Source organism: Aquarana catesbeiana, linkage group LG03, assembly GCF_042186555.1.
Source record: "Aquarana catesbeiana isolate 2022-GZ linkage group LG03, ASM4218655v1, whole genome shotgun sequence".
In the NCBI taxonomy this organism is placed as follows: Eukaryota; Metazoa; Chordata; class Amphibia; order Anura; family Ranidae; genus Aquarana; species Aquarana catesbeiana.
The window spans coordinates 677,959,141-677,981,721 of NC_133326.1; the positions used below are offsets into that span (position 1 = coordinate 677,959,141).

At 45.3% G+C, this 22,581-nt stretch overlaps 1 protein-coding gene and 7 non-coding genes across 8 annotated transcripts in view; 7 read left to right on the forward strand and 1 right to left on the reverse strand.

Annotated features, from left to right (window-relative positions):
- The first annotated feature begins 40 nt into the window (after positions 1 to 40).
- Positions 41 to 22,581, forward strand: part of CNTROB (centrobin, centriole duplication and spindle assembly protein) — a 101,366-nt gene continuing 78,825 nt past the window's right edge. Inside the window, exon 1 of the mRNA XM_073622926.1 lies at positions 41 to 229. The gene's annotated coding sequence lies outside the window, so the exon portion shown is untranslated. The remainder of the gene's footprint in view (positions 230 to 22,581) is intronic.
- On the forward strand, positions 1,324 to 1,405 carry TRNAL-AAG (transfer RNA leucine (anticodon AAG)). Its single transcript has one exon. It is a non-coding gene; the product is annotated as a tRNA-Leu (tRNA).
- TRNAL-UAG (transfer RNA leucine (anticodon UAG)) lies at positions 9,411 to 9,492 on the forward strand. The gene has a single exon. It is a non-coding gene; the product is annotated as a tRNA-Leu (tRNA).
- On the forward strand, positions 11,092 to 11,173 carry TRNAL-UAG (transfer RNA leucine (anticodon UAG)). The gene has a single exon. It is a non-coding gene; the product is annotated as a tRNA-Leu (tRNA).
- Positions 12,310 to 12,391, forward strand: TRNAL-UAG (transfer RNA leucine (anticodon UAG)). The gene has a single exon. It is a non-coding gene; the product is annotated as a tRNA-Leu (tRNA).
- TRNAL-AAG (transfer RNA leucine (anticodon AAG)) lies at positions 14,841 to 14,922 on the forward strand. Its single transcript has one exon. It is a non-coding gene; the product is annotated as a tRNA-Leu (tRNA).
- Positions 15,747 to 15,828, forward strand: TRNAL-AAG (transfer RNA leucine (anticodon AAG)). The gene has a single exon. It is a non-coding gene; the product is annotated as a tRNA-Leu (tRNA).
- On the reverse strand, positions 21,762 to 21,835 carry TRNAT-AGU (transfer RNA threonine (anticodon AGU)). The gene has a single exon. It is a non-coding gene; the product is annotated as a tRNA-Thr (tRNA).

Sequence of the window (22,581 nt, forward strand, 5' to 3'; positions counted from 1 at the left end):
TCCAACTGTCTGCACCTTCTCGTTTTTTTTTAACACCCACTATGCCAGCGGGGAAAGGAGGAGCGGCGAGGGCGTACAAAGATGGCGTCGTCGGCGGCAAGGGTTGCCATGGTGAAGATGTTAGCGGCGGCCGGCGCACAAAAATGACGTCACGCGGCGGCCCTACAGGCGGGTTTTAAAGAGGAAAAAGACGTTACATTGTCAACAGTGAGAGGGGAAAGAGAGCTGGGTGAGTGCTGGAGGGAGAATTGTATTATATTTACAGAAAGTAGAGTAATTTTTATTATATTATATGATATGATATTTACAGAGGAGAGAGTGCTGGAGGGAGATTTATATTATATTTATTATATGATATTTACAGAGAGGAGATTTATATTACATTACATTTGTTATACTATATGATATTTACAGAGAGGTGAGTGCTGGAGAGAGATTTATATTCCATTTGTTATATTAGAGTGCTGGGTGAGTATTATATTCTATATACAGAGAGGAGAGAGCTGGGTGAGGATCTAATATTGTCATATTAGCGGTTTTTTTGCTTTCTGTCCTCATTGCACCATTATTTGATGTTAGTTTTTTTTTAAGTGGAAGATCTGAATAATCTGTCGGAGATCTGTAGCACACCTGCGCATGTGCTGCATTTCTCTGCGTATGCAGATTGTGATCCGGAACCTTCCTGACTATCATGCATGCGAAGTTCTCTGAAGGCCCGGGCGGAGATCTTTGGCACATCTGCGCACGCTTGTTATCTGGCGGCAGGCATGCGCGGCGAGGCCCTGGGAATGCAATGTTCTTCTCGCCTAGACAAAAAAAAAAAAAAAAAAAAAAAAGAAGGCGTTGCTGCAGCACAACCTAAATCTCAGCTCCGGGAACCCCAAAAACGATCCCTTCCAGTTGGGCTGTGCTTGCACTGCAAGGGTTAATTGCACATATAGGTCGGGGGGGGGGGGGTTATAGATGAGATTTAATTACCTGATCACCTGCTCCTCCATGCTGCTAGAGGAGCTTTAACTGCTTTTTTTTTTTTTTTTTTTTAAACTGTTAAATCAATTGGGTTTTGTTCAGATTTTACGTTTTACTGCTGCTCAGTGGCTCTGGTCTTCAGCAAAATGGCAGCCTCCAGCAGAAAGAAACAGGAGCAATATTTGAAGCGATTTACAGCACACACTAATGTTGGTAGTATAATTATTAATGTACAATGTATGTTCCTTACTAAAGAACCATTATTTTATTTTTATTTTTTTCAGCAAATTTTTATGGGTGAAGTTCCACTACAGTGCAAAAACTCTACTATAGATTATATGTTGCTCTCAAGGTGGTAGCGTGGCCGAGCGGTCTAAGGCGCTGGATTAAGGCTCCAGTCTCTTCGGAGGCGTGGGTTCAAATCCCACCGCTGCCAAGTATGTTTTTGGGTCAGAACGGTGACTTTTGTGGTTAGCCTGTCTGCCTTTTACTTTGTTTTGCAAAAAGTAAACCACTTCCGGATCGCCCGCTATCGTTGTACGTCAATGCTTTGACGTTGGATACTGTTGCTATGGCAGCAGACAGCTACCATAACCCTGGTATTTTTAAAAACGGCGGGCGGTCTGCTCTCGGATAAAAGAGGTCTCTGTGGCGTGTTCGCCGCAAGATCACTTTTATCGGCGGTGGTCCCGGTCATCTCCGCCATTTTACCGGAGCTGTCAGTAGCAGCGGAGACAATCCTATGTTCTCTCCTCAGATGCATGAAGCCGGGTGAGGGGGGCAAAAAAATTGAAAGCACCCCATCCTGCCGTGCTCGTTTATTCTCTAGGGCAGGGATCCTCAAACTATGGCCCTCCAGCTGTTGTAGAACTACACGTCCCATGAGGCATTGTAAAGCTCTGACATTCACAGACATGACTAGGCATGATGGGAATTGTAGTTCCTGAACGAATGGAGGGACATAGTTTGAAGACCCCTGCTCTAGGGTGTCTGAAATAAATATATAATGTTTGGGGGTAATAAGTAATTTTCTAGGAAAAAAACCTGATTTTAACTTGTAAACACCAAGTGTAAAAAATAGGCCCGGTCCTTAGAGGATAAGCTCACCACTTTCATTTTTTTTTTAATTCATTTAAAAAAAAAAAAAAATGTAAAGTTAACCCAATTTGTTTGTATAGTGTGAAAGATGTTACCCCGCGAGAATCGTGATCTCTATTCTAAGCAAAAAAATTGTGATTCTCATTTTAGCCAGACTCGTGCAGCTCTAGACTTTAGCATCACTTCCGCTTAAAGGATAAGTTCAGTTTTTTTTTTTTTTCTAAATTCCAGCCCCCCTATGTACCAATATATCATTCATGTACTTTTTTTGCAAAAATATCAAAGCTTTCCATAAAATCTACAGACCCGTACCTTACTGTCTTCCATCCATGATTCCAAACGTATCTATTGCTTCTGTGTTACTTACTTACAGACTTTAGGTCATGACACAGGAAGGAAACATTTTAATGTTTGGGGGTTCTAAGTAATTTTCTAGCAAAAAATACTGATTTCAACTTTGTGAGCAACAAGTGTCAGAAAAAAGTTTAGTCTTTAAAGCAGAGTTCCACCCAATAATGGAACTTCCGCTTTAAGTACTGGTGACCACCTGACATGCCACATCTGGCATGTCTTTTTTTTTTTTTTTTTTTTGAGGGATGCGGGTACCCAGTTCCCACTTCCTCCCCTGGCACTGCGGTACCGGAAGAAGATCACCCCCCCCCGCAATCTTCTGGGACACGTCACAGGTCCCAGAAGATTGCCCGGCCATTCACAACCAGCAGCGTGAAGCCACAGCCGGGTGCCCACAGTTACAATGCCGGCGCGACGGAATGGAGGGGGAGAGGAGCGAGGCTTTGTGCGCCTGCATTGCTGGACCCTGGGACAGGTGAGTGTCCGATTATTAAACGTCAGCAGCTACACTTTTTGTAGCTGCTGACTTTTAAATGGGTGGAACTCCCGCTTTAAGTGGTTAAACTGACCTTATTTACAGATCGAAGTTCATCCCTTTGATCTAAAAGAACTAAATGTTACAATGGTTCTGTTTATCCTTACCTGCCTGTGTGGGCCAAACCACACCTGCCTGTGTTGTGTTTTTTTTTTTTTTTGACAGCTGTCGGCAGTGAACTGAATCGAGGAAATGCTGTTTTAAGATCGTGAGGGGGGTTTGAATCGCAATCTCGATTCTTTAACGGTTAATCGTGAAGCTCTACTAAAGTCGTTTTTTTGTTTGTTTTAAAAATAACAAACATATTTGCACTTACCTCCTGTGCTGTGGATTTGCACAGAGCAGCCTAGATCCTCCTCTTCTCGGGTCCCACGCCGGCATGCCCAACAGTAAGCAGCTTGCTATGGGGCACTGGAGGCGATCCGCAGCTCTGTGTGTCCATTCAGCCACGGAGCTGTGGTTTGGCCCCGCCCCTTTCTGACAGCAGTGGGAGCCGTTGGCGCCACTGCTGTGTCTCAGCCAATCGGGAATGGAGATGGGGCTCAGGTTAAGTATGGGGGAGGGGGACTGTGAATGAATGCTGGTTTCAAAGTGTCCGATCTGTCCGCCGCAATGTCGCAGTCCTGCTACAAACTTCACTGATCACTGCCATTACTAGTAAAAACATTTTTTTTATAAAAATGCCATAAATCTATCCCCTATTTTGTAGACGCTATAACTTTTTCACGCAAACCAATCCCTATACGCTTATTGTAAATTTTCATTTGTTTTTTTTTTTTTTTTTTTTATCAAAAAAATATGTAGAATACATCTTGGCCTAAACTGATGAAGACTTTTTTTTTTTTTTTGGATATTTATTATAGCAAAAAGTAAAAAAATCAGTATTTTTTCCCTTAACGTCTTTCAGGACAGCACCTTGAGAGCGTGGCTCCACCCACTTGACAGGAAACACACCTCCACCAAACTTTAAAAGGAGGCTCCTTCCCACTTATCATCAGTTTGTGTTTCCTCCGGCGGGAACACATGTGGGAGTTTGGAGCTCTCAAGGTTCTGTCCTGAGAGAACAGGCTCCCTACTCCACTATTTTTTTTTTTTTTTTACCTACCTCAGGAGAGCCGATTCCTTCCATTTTCCACAGGCTTGCGTGTGCCGGGTGGATGGGCTCCTTCTCCCTCGTCAGTGCTCGGGGAGAGCCAGGACTGCTCCGGGTATTGCTGCTCCCAGGCAGGGGCGTCAGGCATGTCAGGCGTTTTGGTTTGTTTTTTTCTTGCCTGCACATGTTTTTTCCCTGACGCCGCCGCCATTTTGGAAAGGGCAGTCAGAGGACTGCATCCGCCGGATGTGAGGTATCCGGAAGTGGGGCGGCATCCATGGAGCAGGCGCCAGGCGTCATTTCCGCCGGAAGCGCAGGGGGAGGAGGGAGGAATAGGTCTGGTGCCTATTTATTTCCGGTTCCGGCGCACAGGTGCTGTTGGAGTCCGGAACCGGCGTTTTCGCCACAGGCATCACGCTGCTGCCTCAGCATGGATTCAGGAACCGCAGCGAGTGGAACAGGCACAGGCACCAGCAAGGCCCAGGTAAGGAGCAGACTGTAGTTTCTGCTCAGCTTTACTGTGGGGTCTCTCTCTAGCCCTCTTCTCTCTAATGTTAGTGAAGTTTGAGGGTATTTTTTTTCCCCCTGGTGGCGGAGGGGCCTGTCAGGGCACATGAGTCTGATAGCTTTTCTCACTGTGCACCTGTGGTGAGCAACCTTGAGTAATCAAGCTGACTCTAAAATATGGTTTGTCTTTTTTCTCTCTCTTTTTCCCTTATCATGGCAGGCCAAGAGCTCTGACCCTGGGATTAGAAAGAAATGTCCTTCATGCAAAATTAAGTTAAATGAAGGCTTCAAAAAGGCTTTATGTCAAGCATGTATTGATTCCTTGGTGAGGGAAGAAACCACTTCCGCATGCAGTGATCTAATCGCATCTGCTAAAAAGGAATTGGATGCTACCATTCAATCCTTCAGATCCTCACTCACCTATCCATCTGCAAGTCAGCCCACTACCTCACAGTCCTCTCAAGGCTCACTGTTAATCCCGGCAGTGGAGGCAGAGATGGGTCCTCTGAACCAGGAAGGGCTTTCCCCATCCCATTCTAATGAATCAAATGAGGATGGTGATGAGCTGGAAAATATGTCTTCCAAGTATAAATTGTCTTTGGATCAGGTGGATGGCCTTTTAAAGGCTATTTATGCTACTCTAGGCCTTGAGGAAGAGCATAAAGAAATGTCTTTACATGACAAGATGTATGCAGGGCTTAGCGAGTCTAAGTCCCGTACCTTTCCAGTCCATGCAGTGATTTCTGAAACAATCAGAAAAGAATGGGCTGACCCTGATAGGAAACCATTTTTCTCCAGGGCTCATAAGAGAAGGTTCCCTTTTGATGAAGACTCAGCGGCTCTTTGGAATAAGGTTCCAAAACTTGATGCAGCCTTTTCTCAAGTGTCAAGATCTACTGACCTAGCATTTGAGGACATGGGGATCTTAAAAGACCCCGTGGATAAGAAAATGGATCAACAGCTCAAGCGGACTTGGCAATCCATTATGGGCAACCTTAAGCCAGCAATGGCAGCTACTTGCATCTCCAGGAACTTGGAGTATTGGGTAAATCAGCTTAAAGCTCATATAATAGCAGATTCCCCTAAGCAAGAAATCCTTGACTCCTTTTCTACCCTCTCAGCAGCCGTAGCCTATGTCTCTGATGCCTCTGCAGAGTCTATCAGGATGACAGCTGAGGCGGCAGCCCTTGCTAATTATGTTAGACGGGCTTTATGGCTAAAGACTTGGCAAGGGGAAACAGCATCTAAAAACAAGTTATGCGGGGTCCCTTTTCTAGGAGACTTATTGTTCGGCCCTGATTTGGATTCAGTTCTGGACAGGACTGCAGATAAAAAGAAATCTTTTCCTGTCAGAAAGAAGAAACAACCAGTCAGACGGTTTTTTCGTCCTCAAAGGGCTCAGGAACAAAACAAGCCTCAAGAGAAAAAGAAAAACTGGTCAGGGCAGAAGGGAAAAGGCAAAGGAAATGTCCTTTTCCATCCTCCTGCGTCAACCAGCAAGACTCAGTGACAGTCGGTTACAGGTAGGGGGAAGACTACAAGGCTTTCTCCCCTATTGGGCATGCATAACAGAAAACCAGTACATTCTGAATATGATAGCCCAGGGTTACAATATAGAGTTTTCAGATCTCCCCTCAGAAAGGTAATTGATGACAAATCTTCCAAGAGATGTAACAAAATCCCTGGCAATGAAGAGCCTATTAAAGGATCTGATAGATCAGGGGGTTATGATTTACGTCCCACAGGGGGAGCTTTATCAGGGATTTTATTCCCGTATATTCCTGATAAAGAAACCATCCGGAGATTTTCGGTTAATCCTAAACCTGAAACCGCTGAACAGATCAGTCCAATACAAGAGGTTTCGTATGGACTCCATCTTCACGGTCAAAAATCTATTGACGAGGGAATGCTTTATGGCATCAATAGACCTTCGAGATGCCTATCTGCATATCCCTATAGCCCCGCAGTCCCAAAGATTCCTAAGATTGGCGATAAATTTGGGAAAAGAGGTTCTGCACTTGCAATTCAGGGCCCTCCCCTTTGGCCTGTCTTCTGCCCCACGGATATTTACAAAAATAATGGCGGAAGCGCTTGCACCTCTTCGCATGCAGGGGATTGCGGTAATTCCGTACTTGGACGACCTACTCCTTTTTGCCCCCTCCAGGGAAAGACTGCTAGACAACCTCGGAAAGACCCGAGGTCATCTAGAAACCCTGGGTTGGATCATAAATATGCAGAAGTCAAATTTCAATCCAGCTCAGAAAATACTATTCCTGGGGTATCAGATCTGTTCAAGGGAACAAAAGATTTTTCTCCCAGAAGAGAAGGGGAAAGTCCAGAAGGTGGTAGCGTCCTTACAGGCAAGCCAGGAATTATCAGTCCGTCAAGTGATGTCATCCCTAGGAACCCTAACCGCAACCATACCAGCCATTCAATGGGCAAGGTTACATTTCAGGCCTCTCCAGAGCTTTCTCCTGAGAATATGGAATCACAGGTCAGAATCTCTGGAAGCAAAGGTAAAGATACCCACCAAAGTCAAGAGATCGCTTTGGTGGTGGAGAAGACAGGAGAATGTGTCAGAAGGCCTGCTCTGGTCATTTCCAATAGAAAAAGTGGTAACGACAGATGCCAGTGTATGGGGTTGGGGAGCTCACTTAGACCAAGACTTCACGCAAGGAATGTGGTCTCGGACGGAAGCAAAGGAAGCAGTCGCCTTAGCTTTAGATGCCTTCTCTCCTATCCTTCAAGGTTCTCCTGTCCGGGTCCTCTCAGACAACGCCACTACCATAGCCTACCTAAACAAACAGGGGGGTACAAGAAGCAAAACACTATAGTTGCTAGCTTCAAAAATCCTGGTTTGGGCAGAAAAGCATGTTCGGTCCTTATCAGCAGTCCACCTCAAAGGCACCTTAAATGTAGTGGCAGATTATCTAAGCAGAAGGCGGATTCAGGAGTCAGAATGGAGCCTGAATCCGAAAATCTTTGCAATGATTACCAGGGCCTGGGGTCAACCACAAATAGACCTATTTGCGTCAGAGGAAAATACACAACTCCCAGTATTTTTCTCTTTTCACAGAAACGACAAAGCCCAGGGGACAGATGCGTTAATCCAGCCCTGGAACTTCCATCTGGGTTACGCATTTCCTCCTTTCCAACTTATCCTGTTGGTGTTAAGAAAGATACAGAGGGAGAAAGTGGCAGTAATCCTAATTACCCCATTTTGGCCAAAGAGGGCATGGTTTTCCACCATTCTACAGATGGCAGTCAAACCATTTTTGTGGCTGCCTCTCCGGCAGGACCTGCTCCTACAGGGTCCAATACAGCATCCGGGAGTGGCCAGTCTAAGCCTCACGGCCTGGTTTCTGAGGAGCAGTTGTTAAGAAGCAAAGGTCTGTCACAACCCTTGGTAACTACCTTACTTTCCAGTAGGAAGATAGTGACCAGAAAAATCTATGCTAAATATTGGAAGGTCTTCAACTCTTTTTGTCATTTGACTAAGAGAAAAGTAAGAAATTTAGTGTCAATTTTGGAATTTCTTCAAGAGGGGGCAGACAAGGGATTGTCAGTCAGCACCCTTAAAGTTCAAGTAGCTGCTTTGGGAGTATTTCTAGAAAGACCAATCTCTTCTGAGCCCTTGGTTATAAGATTTTTCAAGGCACTTACCAGATCTAGACCAGCTCCGGCTAAGCACTTTCCCAATTGGGATCTATCAGTGGTCCTGCAAGCCCTTACAAAGGAACCTTTTGAACCACTACAAGAAATCTCTCTAAGGAATCTTACTCTTAAGACCTTGTTCTTAGTTGCAATAACGTCAGCAAGGAGAATTGGTGAGCTGCACGCCCTATCTGTTAAGAGACCCTTTTTAACTATCTACACAGATAGGATTATACTTAAAACCGATCCGGGTTTTTTGCCAAAGGTAGCGTCAGCACACAATAGGTCGCAGGAGATCATCCTGCCAACCTTTTGCTCTAACCCTTCGGGGGAAAAAGAAGGCAAATTCCACAATTTGGATGTAAGAAGGACTTTGTTACAGTATCTGGAGGTAACAAGTAATTTTAGATCCTCGGATTCTCTATTTATACTTTTTTCTGGTAAAAAGAAGGGCCAACAAGCTTCTAAGGGGTCTATAGCTAGATATCTTAAGTCAGCTATTCTAGCAGCCTACTCTCAATCGGGGCTATCTCCCCCGCTGGGCATTAAAGCGCATTCTACCAGGGCTCAGGCCACTACATGGGCAGAAATGGCTGGTGCCACCCCAGATCAGATATGTAGGGCGGCTACGTGGTCAAGTTACCTTACGTTTGTCCGTCATTACAGGCTGGATCTTCTGTCAGCAAGTGAACAAGCTTTTGGCAGAAAGGTCTTGCAGGCCGTGGTCCCTCCCTAAGTGGGTAAGTCTCTGTTATCCTCTCAAGGTGCTGTCCTGAAAGACGTTAACGGAAAAATCAAGTTAGACTTACCGGTAACTTGTTTTCCAGGAGTCTTTCAGGACAGCAGCAACCCGCCCTTATTGTATTAAATTACTATGCTGTGACTAACCATATTCTGATTATGTGTTCCAGCTTGGGCCGGAGGTTCTCTACTACTACTGATGATAAATGGGAAGGAGCCTCCTTTTAAAGTTTGGTGGAGGTGTGTTTCCTGTCAAGTGGGTGGAGCTACGCTCTCAAGGTGCTGTCCTGAAAGACTCCTGGAAAAGAAGTTACCGGTAAGTCTAACTTGATTTTTTTTTTTTCTATCGGTCTTTTTTTTTGTTTTTAGCGCAAAAAATAAAAACCGCAGATATTTTTCATATGAAATAGCATTCACATAGTACAGAGCCACTCAGGTGGTAGCCTGGCTGGACAGTTAAATGGTAGCGTGGCCGAGCGGTCTAAGGCGCTGGATTTAGGCTCCAGTCTCTCTGGAGGCGTGGGTTCGAATCCCACCGCTGCCAGCATGTTTTAATTTTGTTATGAGCTCCAATAGAGCCACTGATGCCACAGCATCAGGGCAAGAGCGGACTTTTTTGTTCTTAGAGGGTAACCAGCTGCGAGGAAGAAGATGGTGGGGGGGAGAAGATTCCGATAAGCCACCCTGCACACAGGGCTTCTACGGAGCCCTCCTCGGTCCGCCGGCTCAGCGGGAGATCTGTCCGTTGATCTCCGCTGAGCCGGCGGATGACAGGTCCCTCTCTGCTCACTGAGCAGGGAGGGGCTTGTCAGGCGCCGCTGCCGCCTATGGAGGGATCGGACGAAAACGGACAGCATGTCTGTTTTCATCAGATCTCACCCGATCCGATCCGCCAGCGACGGACCTGGACGTAGAGCCATGTCTGCTTTTAGCGGATCGGACGGGGTCGGATGTCAGCAGACATGTCTCCGCTGATGTCCGTCGCTCCATAGGCTAACATGGAGCGCCCATTCAGGTCCGCTGTCAAAACTGACAGGCGGACCTGAACGGTCCGATCGCGTGAAAGGGGCCTAACATGTTTTGTTATTTTTCATAGGAAAAAAAAACAAGACTTTACAATCACTTTAATTATCATTCAGCTCCAGTTTGTAAATGCTGAACACAGATCCTGTGAGTGCTGATTGCCACTTTAAGCACTTGCCACCCAGGCCAATTCTGACATTTCTCTCCTTCTAAAAAAAAAAAAAAAATCATCTTTTTAATTTTTTTTTTTTTTTTTTTACTAGAAAATTATTAAAAATTAATAAATGTTTATTTTTATCCACCCTACCTGTCAGTTTTTTTTTTTTTTGGTCTCGATTTGTCCTGTTAAAAGTGAAAGTAAAGAAAATCCCAACTTTTTGGGTGTCCCCAGAAAAGTAAAGAGGGGAAATCTTCCAATGGGGACACTAGTTCTGGTGACCCAACTAATTTATTCCCTTTTAATTTGCAGGGATTTCCTCTCACTTCCTGTTTAGCTATGGGACAGGAAGTGAAATGAAATGTTGGAAATGGGATACAGATGGGGGAAACAAAATCTGACAGGGGTTATAACCCTCCCTTACACTATTCAATATGGAAAAAATAAAGTTTTGCCTGTAGTTCTACTTTACAGGTTCAACAAAGCTTGATGAAAGCTCTGCAAATGCTTTGTCAGCACTTGTTGCTCACACGCCTCTTCTACAAGCTGGAGGAGGTGTGAACCCGGCCGTTATACGTCTTCCTGCCCAGGTCATTTTTCAGTGCTGTAAAGGTTTGACTGACAATTGCTCCATCATGCAACACTATACCCCAATGAATTTATGTATTTTTGAAGGCTTGAGCTTTCGGTTGGTGGCATTTATAACCACTGGGTTTTTAATTTTGTTACTAAAAACCCTGAAAAGCTTGGGGGGAAAAAAAACAATGCAGGGAAGGTATATCGAATCAGGAATGCAGACTTTTTTTTTTTTTTTTTTTTTTTTTTATATAATGCTCAAATCTAAAAGTGTTTATTCATAATTCATCAAGTAGGTATGTAATATTGCAGAAAAAATATTTTCATGTAAAATGGCATTCACAAGGTACAGAACCACTCAGGTGGTAGCTTGCCTGTACAGTCAATGGTAGCGTGGCCGAGCGGTCTAAGGCGCTGGATTTAGGCTCCAGTCTCTCTGGAGGCGTGGGTTCGAATCCCACCGCTGCCAGGATCTTTTTACTTCATGAGCTTCAAAAGAGCCACAGCATCAGGACAAGGGCGGATTCTTTTTTTTTTTTTTTTAGGGGGTAACCGGCTGCGAGGAAGAAGACGGCTTGGGGAGAAGACAGAGCTATTTTTTTTTAATAAAGGACTTGTCACTGCTTTTTTGGTGAATGGGTAGGGGTATGATGTACCCCTACACATTCTTGTAGGAGGGGGGGGGTCCCCTTGTTAAAGGGGGCTTCCTGTTTCCAATAAGCCCGCAGACCCCGACAACCACCGGCCAGGGTTGTCAAGAAGAGACCCCTGTCCCCATCAACATGGGGCAAGGTGCTTTTGGGGTGCAGAGCCACCCTGCCCCAAAGCACCCACCCCCCCATGTTGAAGGCATGTGGTCTGGTATATTTTAAAGGGGGGGCGCTCGCTTGTCCCCTCCCTTTCCTAACCTGCCGGCTGCATGCTTGGTTAAGGGTCTGGTATAGATTTATGAGGGGGGGGGGGAAACCCACGCCATTCATTTTTTTTTTTTTTTTTTTTCAATTTTGGCGTGGGGATGTCCCCTCCAAATCCATACCAGATCGTAGGGCCTGGTATGGACTGGGGGGGGGGGGGGGATGAGGGGGACTCCGCCATTTTATTTTCGTTAGGCAGCAATATTTTTTTTTTTTTTTTTCCTATTTAATTTTTTTTTTTACTTTCAGCTGTCAGCAGGGAAGCCCGCTAACAGCTGATGCCTCATGTGTTGCTAAGGACGCGGCAGCCAACTTCCTGACCCGCTCCTTAGCAACCAGCTATATACAGTGAATGTAAAAAAGATGCAAATCGCAGTAAAAATGGGTAAAAAAAAAGCAATCTAACTGGAAACTGCGGTGAGGGTTCTTAGCAGTAAGAATGTGGAATTCTCTTCCACAAGCAGTGGTTTCAGCGGGGGCATCAATGATTTAAAAAAACTTTTAAATGGGCGCCTAAACGACCACAACATACAGGGATATACAATGTGATATTGACATAAAAAGTGCGCACACACACATAGGTTGGACTTGTGTCTTTTTTTCAACCTCACCTACTATGCAACTATGTATAGCATTCACAAGGTACAGAGCCACTCAGGTGGAAGGGGGTCACTTGACTGGACAGTTAAATGGTAGCGTGGCCGAGCGGTCTAAGGTGCTGGATTTAGGCTCCAGCCTCTCTGGAGGCGTGGGTTCAAATCCCACTGCTGCCAGGATGTTTTCCTTTTATGAGCTTCAAAAGAGCCACTGTCTCAAAGTTCTGTGGAGGCCAGTCCCACTCTTCTGCTTTATCTCTGGAAAGTCCCATTTAAGCACTTCTGCCCCGGCATATTTACCCCACCCTTCCTGACCAGGCAAATTTTGTCGTCTCTCCAGGATAGCACTGGAGAGATGGGCTCCACCTCTGGGGGCAGGAAACACAAAATTCAAATCCAAAAAAGGGCGGCTTTCGTCCCTCTTCCCCAGTCTTTTGTGTTTTCTCCACCGGAGGAGGAGGCTGGATGGGAGCTCTCCTTCACCTGAGCCTAGGTAGGGCTGCCTAAGGAAGAGGGGGAAGGAGGTCTGCAACTACCTGTGAACAGGGATGGCAAGCATCTAAGTCCCCCGGTCAGGCTGCGGAGAGCTGATACCAGCGTCCTCCTCCAGGATAGCCCGGGGAGGGCTGGCGTTCCCCCGTACAGGGCTCACGGCGGTCTGCTGGCCGGATACTATGGTATCCCAGCGTGAGTCCAGCAGGGGACGGGCGTAGGCCTTGACTTCCGGCCTGTGGAATGCAGGAGGAGGGCGGGGACTACTGGAACACTAGTTTGGGGTCACGCGGCGAATGTGGACGCCGGATCCATGGTGGTCTTTAAAAAAAAAAAAAGCCAGCCACGGCAAGCGGATGGTCCTGTTCCACAGAGGCAGCACGATGCTCCAGGAGGACAGCATGGGGACATGGGTGTCCTTAGGGAACCCATGGACAAGAGGATGGAGGTACTGCTGAAAAGGTCATGGGAAGTAGCCATGACAAATTTAAAACTGGCAATGGCTACAACAATAGTACCTCATAATTTGGAGGTCTGGCTGGACCAGTTAAAAGGCCATTTGGAAAGTGGGACTTCCAGGAAGGAGATTCTTGATTCCCTGCCCATGCTGCACAAGGCGGCCGGTTATATGGCAGCTGCGTCTGCAGGGTCGGTCAAGCTATCGGCAAAGACCACTGCCCTAGTAGGGCTTTATGGTTAAAATCCTGGTCTGGGGACCCGGCCTCAAAAGTTAGGATGTGTGGCATCCCATTTGAAGGAGACCTCTTGTTTGGGCAAGATCTAAAAAAAGTTCTAGACCGTACTGCCGACAAGAAAAAGGCTTTTCCTATTAAAAATAAGAAGGCCATGGGAAAACTTTTATTCGCCCCCAAAGACAAGGGCTGTCACAGGGGCAGACCCCTAAAAGGTCAACAGTGGGGAAGGGGGAAGCAGAAAGGTGTCCTGTTTTACTCTCCTAAGAAAACCACCAAATCCCAGTGACTTGGTTCCCATGGGAGGGAGATTGGGGCAGTTCCTCCCACAGTGGGAAAAGACTACCCCAAATTCATTTAAACTGAGGATAATCGGGGAAGTCTATTGAATCCAGTTTAAGGGCACTCCGCCCACAAGCACGTTCGTAACCACGCCTCCCAGGGATCTTCAGAAGACAGCCTTGTTGTCACAAATTGGCGACTTGATAGACCAGTGGGTTCTTATTCCAGTGCCACAGGGAGAAATAAATCACGGTTTCTACTCTCGTTTTCGTAGTAAGGAAATCGTCTGGCAAATTCCGGCTAATACTGAACTTGAAGTCACTGAACAAATGGGTGACCTACAAAAAATTTCGGATGGAAACAGTCTTTACGGTGAAGTCAATTCTTCCCCCAGATTGCTTCATGGCCTCCCTCGATCTGAAGGACGCTTATTTACACGTCCCGATCCACGAAGAATCTCAAAAATTTTTGAGGGTGGCAATCCAGTGGGGAAAGCAGGGCCAACATTTTCAATTCAGGGCCCTGCCATTTTTTTTTTTTTTTTTACAAAAATCCCGGCGGAGGCACTGGCCCCCCTGAGGCTGAAAGGAATATTGGTCATCCCATACTTGGACAACCTTTTTTATTTTTTGCACCCTCCGTGCTCCAATTACAAGAAGATCTGTGGGTGGCAATTTCCTTTCTGGAAAGGCTGGGGTGGTTGATAAACAGGGAGAAGTCAAATCTAACCCCGACACGGGCCTTAGAGTACTTAGATCTTCTGCGTCACTGAGTTCACCAAGAACCCTATCTCACAGAGGAGAAAGTAGAAAAGATAAAGGGGACTGCAGCCTTTTTTCAGAACAATCTGTCAGTTTCCATCCGATCAGCTATGTCGGGTCTGGGTTATCTATCTATCTATCTATCTATCTATCTATCTATCTATCTATCTATCTATCTATCTATCTATCTATCTATCTATCTATCTATCTATCTATCTATCTATCTATCTATCTATCTATCTATCTATCTATCTATCTATCTATCTATCTATCTATCTATCTATCTTGCACAGCCCCCCCCCTTAACAGTGAATGTGTTATGGGGCAGTCAGCAAGTAGTTAAAGGATAAGTTAACGTATATTACGTTGGTTGGTGTCTCAGGAAATGCTGCTAAGGGTGGTAGCGTGGCCGAGCGGTCTAAGGCGCTGGATTAAGGCTCCAGTCTCTTCGGAGGCGTGGGTTCAAATCCCACCGCTGCCAGATATTTTCATGGACTACTATACCGGATACACTATCCTGTGTGGTATAATTCTGTTCTTAAACAACTTCAGGACTCGTCTTGTATACCCTTTTCCTTTACAGACAATTTTTCAGTGCTGTAAAGGTTTGACTGAATTTCTCTCATGTAACACTGTACCCAAAATATTATTATTTATTTTAGGAGGATTGAGCTTGTTATTCTTGACATTTTAATACCTATTGGGTTTTTAATTTTTTGCAATATAGAGGTAAAAATACCAAAACATTGGAAAAAAAATTACAATTTTTACTTTCTAGTATAAAAAATGACAAATAAAAATGCAGGGAAAGTACAATCAGTATTAGATCAGGGATGCATACTGATTTTGTGTTTTGTACTATGGTCAAGACTCATATATATAATTATATTATACACCCATCTGTCTGCAGCCAGCAGGTGGGACATTTTAAGTGTTTTTTTTTTTTTTTTCAATTCCTATTACAAGGAATGTAAACATCCCTTGTAATAGGAATAGGGCATGACAGGTCCTCTTTGTGGAGAGATGTGGGGCAAGGCGCGCGGGCAGGAAATGGTTAAGGGCAGATTGATCCCAAGAAGTAAATGCTTGAATTATCTGTCCTTTCTCAAAATGGTGACACCAAAAATGCTAGGGGGTCGGGAGTGTTTTCAAAGTGATTTCTCAACAAAATAAAAGATGAGTGGGTTTGCTTTGAATATTAAAAATGAATTAAATAGCATCTTCAGTTTGTGGAGCTCAGGTACAGGTACACTTTGCTTTGAGCTTGCTAACCTATGCTGGCATCCTATTGAATACTGCCAAGGTGGTAGCGTGGCCGAGCGGTCTAAGGCGCTGGATTAAGGCTCCAGTCTCTTCGGAGGCGTGGGTTCAAATCCCACCGCTGCCAGATATTTTTTTTTTTCCTTCTTTCTTTCTTGGGTACCGAAGTCCTGTGACTATACTGATCAGTAATATTGTCCTCAAAACAAAACCTGTTCACCTTAAAGCGGAGTTCCACCGGGAAAAAAAGTCAGCAGCTATAAATACTGCAGCTGCTGACTTTTAAAATAAGGACACTTACCTGTCCAGGGAGCCTGCAATGTCCTCACCCGAAGCCGACCCATCATCTTCAGTAAGGGACTAGGGAGGGAAGTCTTGCGGCTTCACAGCCTGGTTCCCTACTGCACATGCGCAATTCGCACTGTGCGTCCTCTCTGGTCTTCTGCGACCAGTGTGTCTCCCAGAAGACAGCAGGGGGGATGGAGGAGGGGCTGGACATGGCGTAGATCACAGCGGATTCTGCCGCGATCTATTGCCGGAAGTGGAAGCAAATACCTGTATTAGACAGGTATCCGCTCCCCCCCCCCCCCCCCCCCCCGAAAGGTGCCAAATGTGACACCGGAGGGCGGGAGGAAAAAAAATGTTCCATTTTTGGGTCCACTCATCCACACAGGAGTGGCTTTTAAAGATGCACATTCGTGCAATTTTGCACCGGCGATTTTCATTGGGGCTTGTGACCTAATACAACAGAAGTCTATGCAAATTACAATGACATCTGCAAAAAGTAGTGCAGGAAACTTTTTTCAAAGTCGCAGTGATATTAGTCGCGGCAATTTGAGCGGTTCCACTGATGACAATGGGGTGCAATTTAGAACTATCAAATCGCATGACAAATCACACCGGTATGGATGGGGGTCAAAGGGTTACTCCATCTTTACCAAAAATCTGCTTGTGTAGATGAGGGGCATCAAATAAACTGTGCAGCTCTGATCAAAGTTGAATAATACCCTTGCTATAGGTGTAGACCGTTTTACATACCTCCCATAAAGCCTGACTGAAAAACTCCTAGGATGTTAAGAGAAGCCTAGCTGTTACAGTTCATCTCTATCATTACAGGAGTGAGCACTTTCTCTGATGCGAACCCCCCCCCCCCCTCACATATATGCTTTTCTCTCCCCTGGTCCTGTAGCTCTGAGTTCAGATTTTGAGAGCTCACTCCTGTGATGGAAGAGGTGAGCAGTAACAAGCTAGGCATCTCTTATTAACATCCTAGGAGTTTTCCAGCCAGGCTTTGGGAGGCACCTAAGTGGCCTACAGCTACAGTATAGCAAAGGGCATTATTCAACTTTGGTCAAAGCTGCACAGTTTGTTTTTGTCTACAGACACCTCTTAGGTGCATAGGCAGTTTTTATTATTATTTTATTTATTTATTTATTTATTTTTTGTGAAGGGTAAAATAAACCTTTTTAAAGCAGTAAATTGCAATTTTTATATATGAAATTAGCCAGCAAATGTATCAGTTTAACCACTTCAGCCCTGGACCCGACCAGGCTATTTTTTTTTTTTTTTTTTTTTTGCAATATGGCACTGAGGCACTTTAACTGACAATTGCGTGGTCGTGCGATCCTGCACCCACAAAAGAAAAATGTATGCCCCCCCCCCCCCCCCACAAATAGAGCTTTCTTCTGGTGGTATTTGATCACCTCCTGTGGTTTCCTATTTTTTGCGCTATAAACGAAAAAAGACCGACAATTAAAAAAAAAAAAAAAAAAAAACAATTTTTACTTTCTAAAATAAAACACATCCAAAAAAAAAAAAAAAAATGTAAAACTTCAAATTTATTTATCAATTTAGGCCAATATGTATTCTGCTACATGTTTTTTGGCAAACAAAAATCCCAATAAGCGTATATTGATTGGTTTGCGTAAAAGTTATCACGTCTACAAAATAGGGGATAGAAAAAAAATTATTATTATTATATATTTTTTAACTAGTGATGGCGGCAATCAGCGAAATTTTTAGCGGGATTGCAGCGGACAAATCTGACACTAAGGCTGTTTTCACATTGACCGTTAGCGCAATAGCATTGCTCATTTTAGCGGCGCTTTAGCGCTGTTTAAGCAGCGCTTTTGCGCCCCTTTTCGGCCGCTAGCATGGCGCTTTTAGCCCAAAAAGTAGGGTTAAAAACTCCCGTTTTGCGGCACTTTCAAAGCGCTTTTAAGTCACTTTGAAAACGCAACCCATTCATTCCAATGAGCAGGACGTTTTTTAGAAGTGCTAAATACAGCGACCCCAACCTGCCCCAAAGATGTTACTTGTAGGACTTTTCGGAACATCCTGCAAACGCACCGTCTGGGTGTGAAAAGACACACTGCAATGAATGAGATGCGGTTTTCAGGTGCTTTGCCGAGGCTATTTCTAGCGCTAAAGTACCTGAGAACCGCCCCAGTGTGAAAGGGGTCTTAGTGACACCTTTTGGGGACCAAGTGACACCAATACAGTGATCAGTGCTAAAAAAAAGCACTGTCACTGTACTAATGAAACTGGCAGGGAAGGGGTTGTCAGGGGCGATCAAATAGTTAAATGTGTCCCTAGGGAGTGCTTTCTAATGTGTGGGGGAGGCGCTTTGACTGACAAACAGATCAGAGCTTCTGCTTAGCAGAAACACAAGATCTCCATCTTCCCCTCTGACAGAGCGGCGGTCTGCTTTTTCTGCCTCTCCTCAGAACGATCGGCAGGTCCCGGCGGACATCACATCCGCCGAACACGCTGCTTGGCTCCCGCTGTGTCCAATCACAACGGGAGCAGGTTTTGTTGGTGGCACGTGTGCGCCCGCTCTAGATCCCCGTGCACAAAATCCCATACATGTACATGATTTTGGGCAGGAGGGGCCACCCTGCCACAGTATATGTGCGTGGGGCGGTGCAGAAATAGTTAAAGTGGAAGATTGAACTTTTTATCTATGAAATTAGCCAGCAAATGTATAAGTTTAGACCAAGGAAATGGGGTAAGAAATGTCTGTCCAGTAAATCACTTGAATAAAAAGCCCTCTACTCCGGATTTTTTATTATATTCAGTTGTGTTCTTTATCGGGTCTTTTCTAGTGCTGGGTAGGGATGAGCCGAACACCCCCCTGTTCGGTTCGCACCAGAACATGCGAACAGGAAAAAAGTTCGTTCGAACATGCGAACACCGTTAAAGTCTATGGGACACGAACATGAATAATCAAAAGTGCTAATTTTAAAGGCTTATATGAAAGTTATTGTCATAAAAAGTGTTTGGGGACCTGGGTCCTGCCCCAGGGGACATGGATCAATGCAAAAAAAAAGTTTTAAAAACGGCCGTTTTTTCAGGAGCAGTGATTTTAATAATGCTTAAAGTCAAACAATAAAAGTGTAATATCCCTTTAAATTTCGTAGCTGGGGGGTGTCTATAGTATGCCTGTAAAGGGGCGCATGTTTCCTGTGTTTAGAATAGTCTGACAGCAAAATGACATTTTGAAAGAAAAAACTCATTTAAAACTACTCGCGGCTATTGCATTGCCGACAATACACATAGAAGTTCATTGATAAAAACGGCATGGGAATTCCCCAAAGGGGAACCCCGAACCAAAATTAAAAAAAAAAAAATGACGTGGGAGTCCTCCTAAATTCCATACCAGGCCCTTCAGGTCTGGTATGGATATTAAGGGGAACCCCGGCCAAAATTAAAAAAAAAAAAATGACGTGGGGTTCCCCCTAAATTCCATACCAGACCCTTCAGGTCTGGTATGGATTTTAAGGGGAACCCCGCGCCAAAAAAAAAAAAAAAAACGGCGTGGGGTCCCCCCAAAAATCCATACCAGACCCTTATCCGAGCACGCAACCTGGCAGGCCGCAGGAAAAGAGGGGGGGACGAGAGTGCGGCCCCCCCTCCCTCCTGAACCGTACCAGGCCACATGCCCTCAACATTGGGAGGGTGCTTTGGGGTAGCCCCCCAAAACACCTTGTCCCCATGTTGATGAGGACAAGGGCCTCATCCCCACAACCCTGGCCGGTGGTTGTGGGGGTCTGCGGGCGGGGGGCTTATCGGAATCTGGAAGCCCCCTTTAACAAGGTGACCCCCAGATCCCGGTCCCCCCCCCTGTGTGAAATGGTAAGGGGGTACATAAGTACCCCTACCATTTCACGAAGAAAGTGTCAAAAATGTTAAAAATGACAAGAGACAGTTTTTGACAATTCCTTTATTTAAATGCTTCTTCTTTCTTCTATCTTCCTTCATCTTCTGGTTCTTCTGGCTCTTCTGGTTCTTCCTCCGGCGTTCTCGTCCAGCATCTCCTCCGCGGCGTCTTCTGTCTTCTTCTCCTCGGGCCGCTCCGCACCCATGGCATGGGGGGGAGGCTCCCGCTCTTCTCTTCTTCTCTTCTTCTCTTCTTCTCTTCTTCTCTTCTTCTTTTCTTCTCTTCTTCTCTTCTTCATTTTCTTCTTCGGGCCGCTCCGCAATCCATGCTGGCATGGAGGGAGGCTCCCGCTGTGTGACGGCGCTCCTCGTCTGACAGTTCTTAAATAACGGGGGGGCGGGGCCACCCGGTGACCCCGCCCCCCTCTGACGCACGGTGACTTGACGGGACTTCCCTGTGGCATTCCCCGTGACGTCACAGGGAAGTCCCGTCAAGTCACCGTGCGTCAGAGGGGGGCGGGGTCACCGGGTGGCCCCCCCCCCCCCGTTATTTAAGAACTGTCAGACGAGGAGCGCCGTCACACAGCGGGAGCCTCCCTCCATGCCAGCATGGATTGCGGAGTGGCCCGGAGAAGAAAAGAAGAAGAGAAGAGCGGGAGCCTCCCCCCCATGCCATGGGTGCGGAGCGGCCCGAGGAGAAGAAGATAGAAGACGCCGCGGAGGAGATGCTGGACGAGAACGCCGGAGGAAGAACCAGAAGAGCCAGAAGAACCAGAAGATGAAGGAAGATAGAAGAAAGAAGAAGCATTTAAATAAAGGAATTGTCAAAAACTGTCTCTTGTCATTTTTAACATTTTTGACACTTTTTTCGTGAAATGGTAGGGGTACTTATGTACCCCCTTACCATTTCACACAGGGGGGGGGGCCGGGATCTGGGGGTCACCTTGTTAAAGGGGGCTTCCAGATTCCGATAAGCCCTCCGCCCGCAGACCCCCAGAACCACCGGCCAGGGTTGTGGGGATGAGGCCCTTGTCCTCATCAACATGGGGACAAGGTGTTTTGGGGGGCTACCCCAAAGCACCCTCCCAATGTTGAGGGCATGTGGCCTGGTACGGTTCAGGAGGGAGGGGGGGCCGCACTCTCGTCCCCCCCTCTTTTCCTGCGGCCTGCCAGGTTGCGTGCTCGGATAAGGGTCTGGTATGGATTTTTGGGGGGACCCCCACGCCGTTTTTTTTTTTTTTTTGGCTCGGGGTTCCCCTTAAAATCCATACCAGACCTGAAGGGTCTAGTATGGAATTTACGGGGAACCCCACGTCATTTTTTTTTTTTTTAAATTTTGGTTCGGGGTTCCCCTTTGGGGAATTCCCATGCCGTTTTTATCAATGAACTTCTATGTGTATTGTCGGCAATGCAATAGCCGCGAGTAGTTTTAAATGAGTTTTTTCCTTCAAAATGTCATTTTGCTGTCAGACTGTTCTAAACACAGGAAACATGCGCCCCTTTACAGGCACACTATAGACACCCCCCCAGGTACGAAATTTAAAGGGATATTACACTTTTATTGATTGACTTTAAGCATTATTAAAATCACTGCTCCTGAAAAAACGGCCGTTTTTAAAACTTTTTTTTGCATTGATCCATGTCCCCTGGGGCAGGACCCAGGTCCCCAAACACTTTTTATGACAATAACTTGCATATTAGCCTTTAAAATTAGCACTTTTGATTTCTCCCATAGACTTTTAAAGGGTGTTCCGCGGCATTCGAATTTGCCGCGAACACCCCAAATTGTTCGCTGTTCGGTGAACTTGCGAACAGCCAATGTTCGAGTCGAACATGAGTTCGACTCGAACTCGAAGCTCATTCCTAGTGCTGGGTGTCCGGTTTTGTACTGAAGAAATATAAAGGCACTGCTGAGATTTGAACTCAGGATCTCCTGTTTACTAGACAGGCGCTTTAACCAACTAAGCCACAGCGCCACCTAGGTGTTTGGGCTTCACATGCTGTCTTTTTTTACTTTATTTTGCTTAGTGGTAATCAGGTATGTATGAAATATTGCATAAGTAGTGGATATATCTGAATGATGCTGTCGGCATCATTTAGATATATTGTCTTTTTTTCTTCTTTTTTTTTTTTGCCAGAATCTGGAGCAGCTGTGCATGGTAACCAATCGGCTTCTAGCTTTCATCTTAAAAGCTTATCCAAGCAAGCCGTTTGGGTCCTATACCCCCCTTCCATAGTATGTTCCGAATAGAAACATCCTAAATTTAAAAGATAATTTTTATTTTTTTTTAATTTCTGGTTTAAATTGTATACATTCATAAAATGAGATAAAAATACTGCATTACCAACAATGACCTCGGATGACATTCACTTCACAAGCATCAAATGCTCACATAAGTGATCACAATGTCACTTGAATATTTAGCGATCACAAACCTGTGAATAAGCAACTGTTGTGCTAATTTGTGAACTTTTTAACCCGACTTATTCTTATCTTAATCAAAACGTGTTTTTTTTTTTTTTTTTTGTTTTTTTTTTTTCTTTCCTGCATGCATTGCATTGTAGTATTGAAAGGGGAGAAAAGCTTTCCTAACATAAAACACATACTGTATTATTTATTATTATACAGGATTTATATGGCGCCGACAGTTTACGCAGCGCTTTACAACATTAGGGCAGACAATACAAGTACAATACAATACAATTCAATACAGGAGGAATC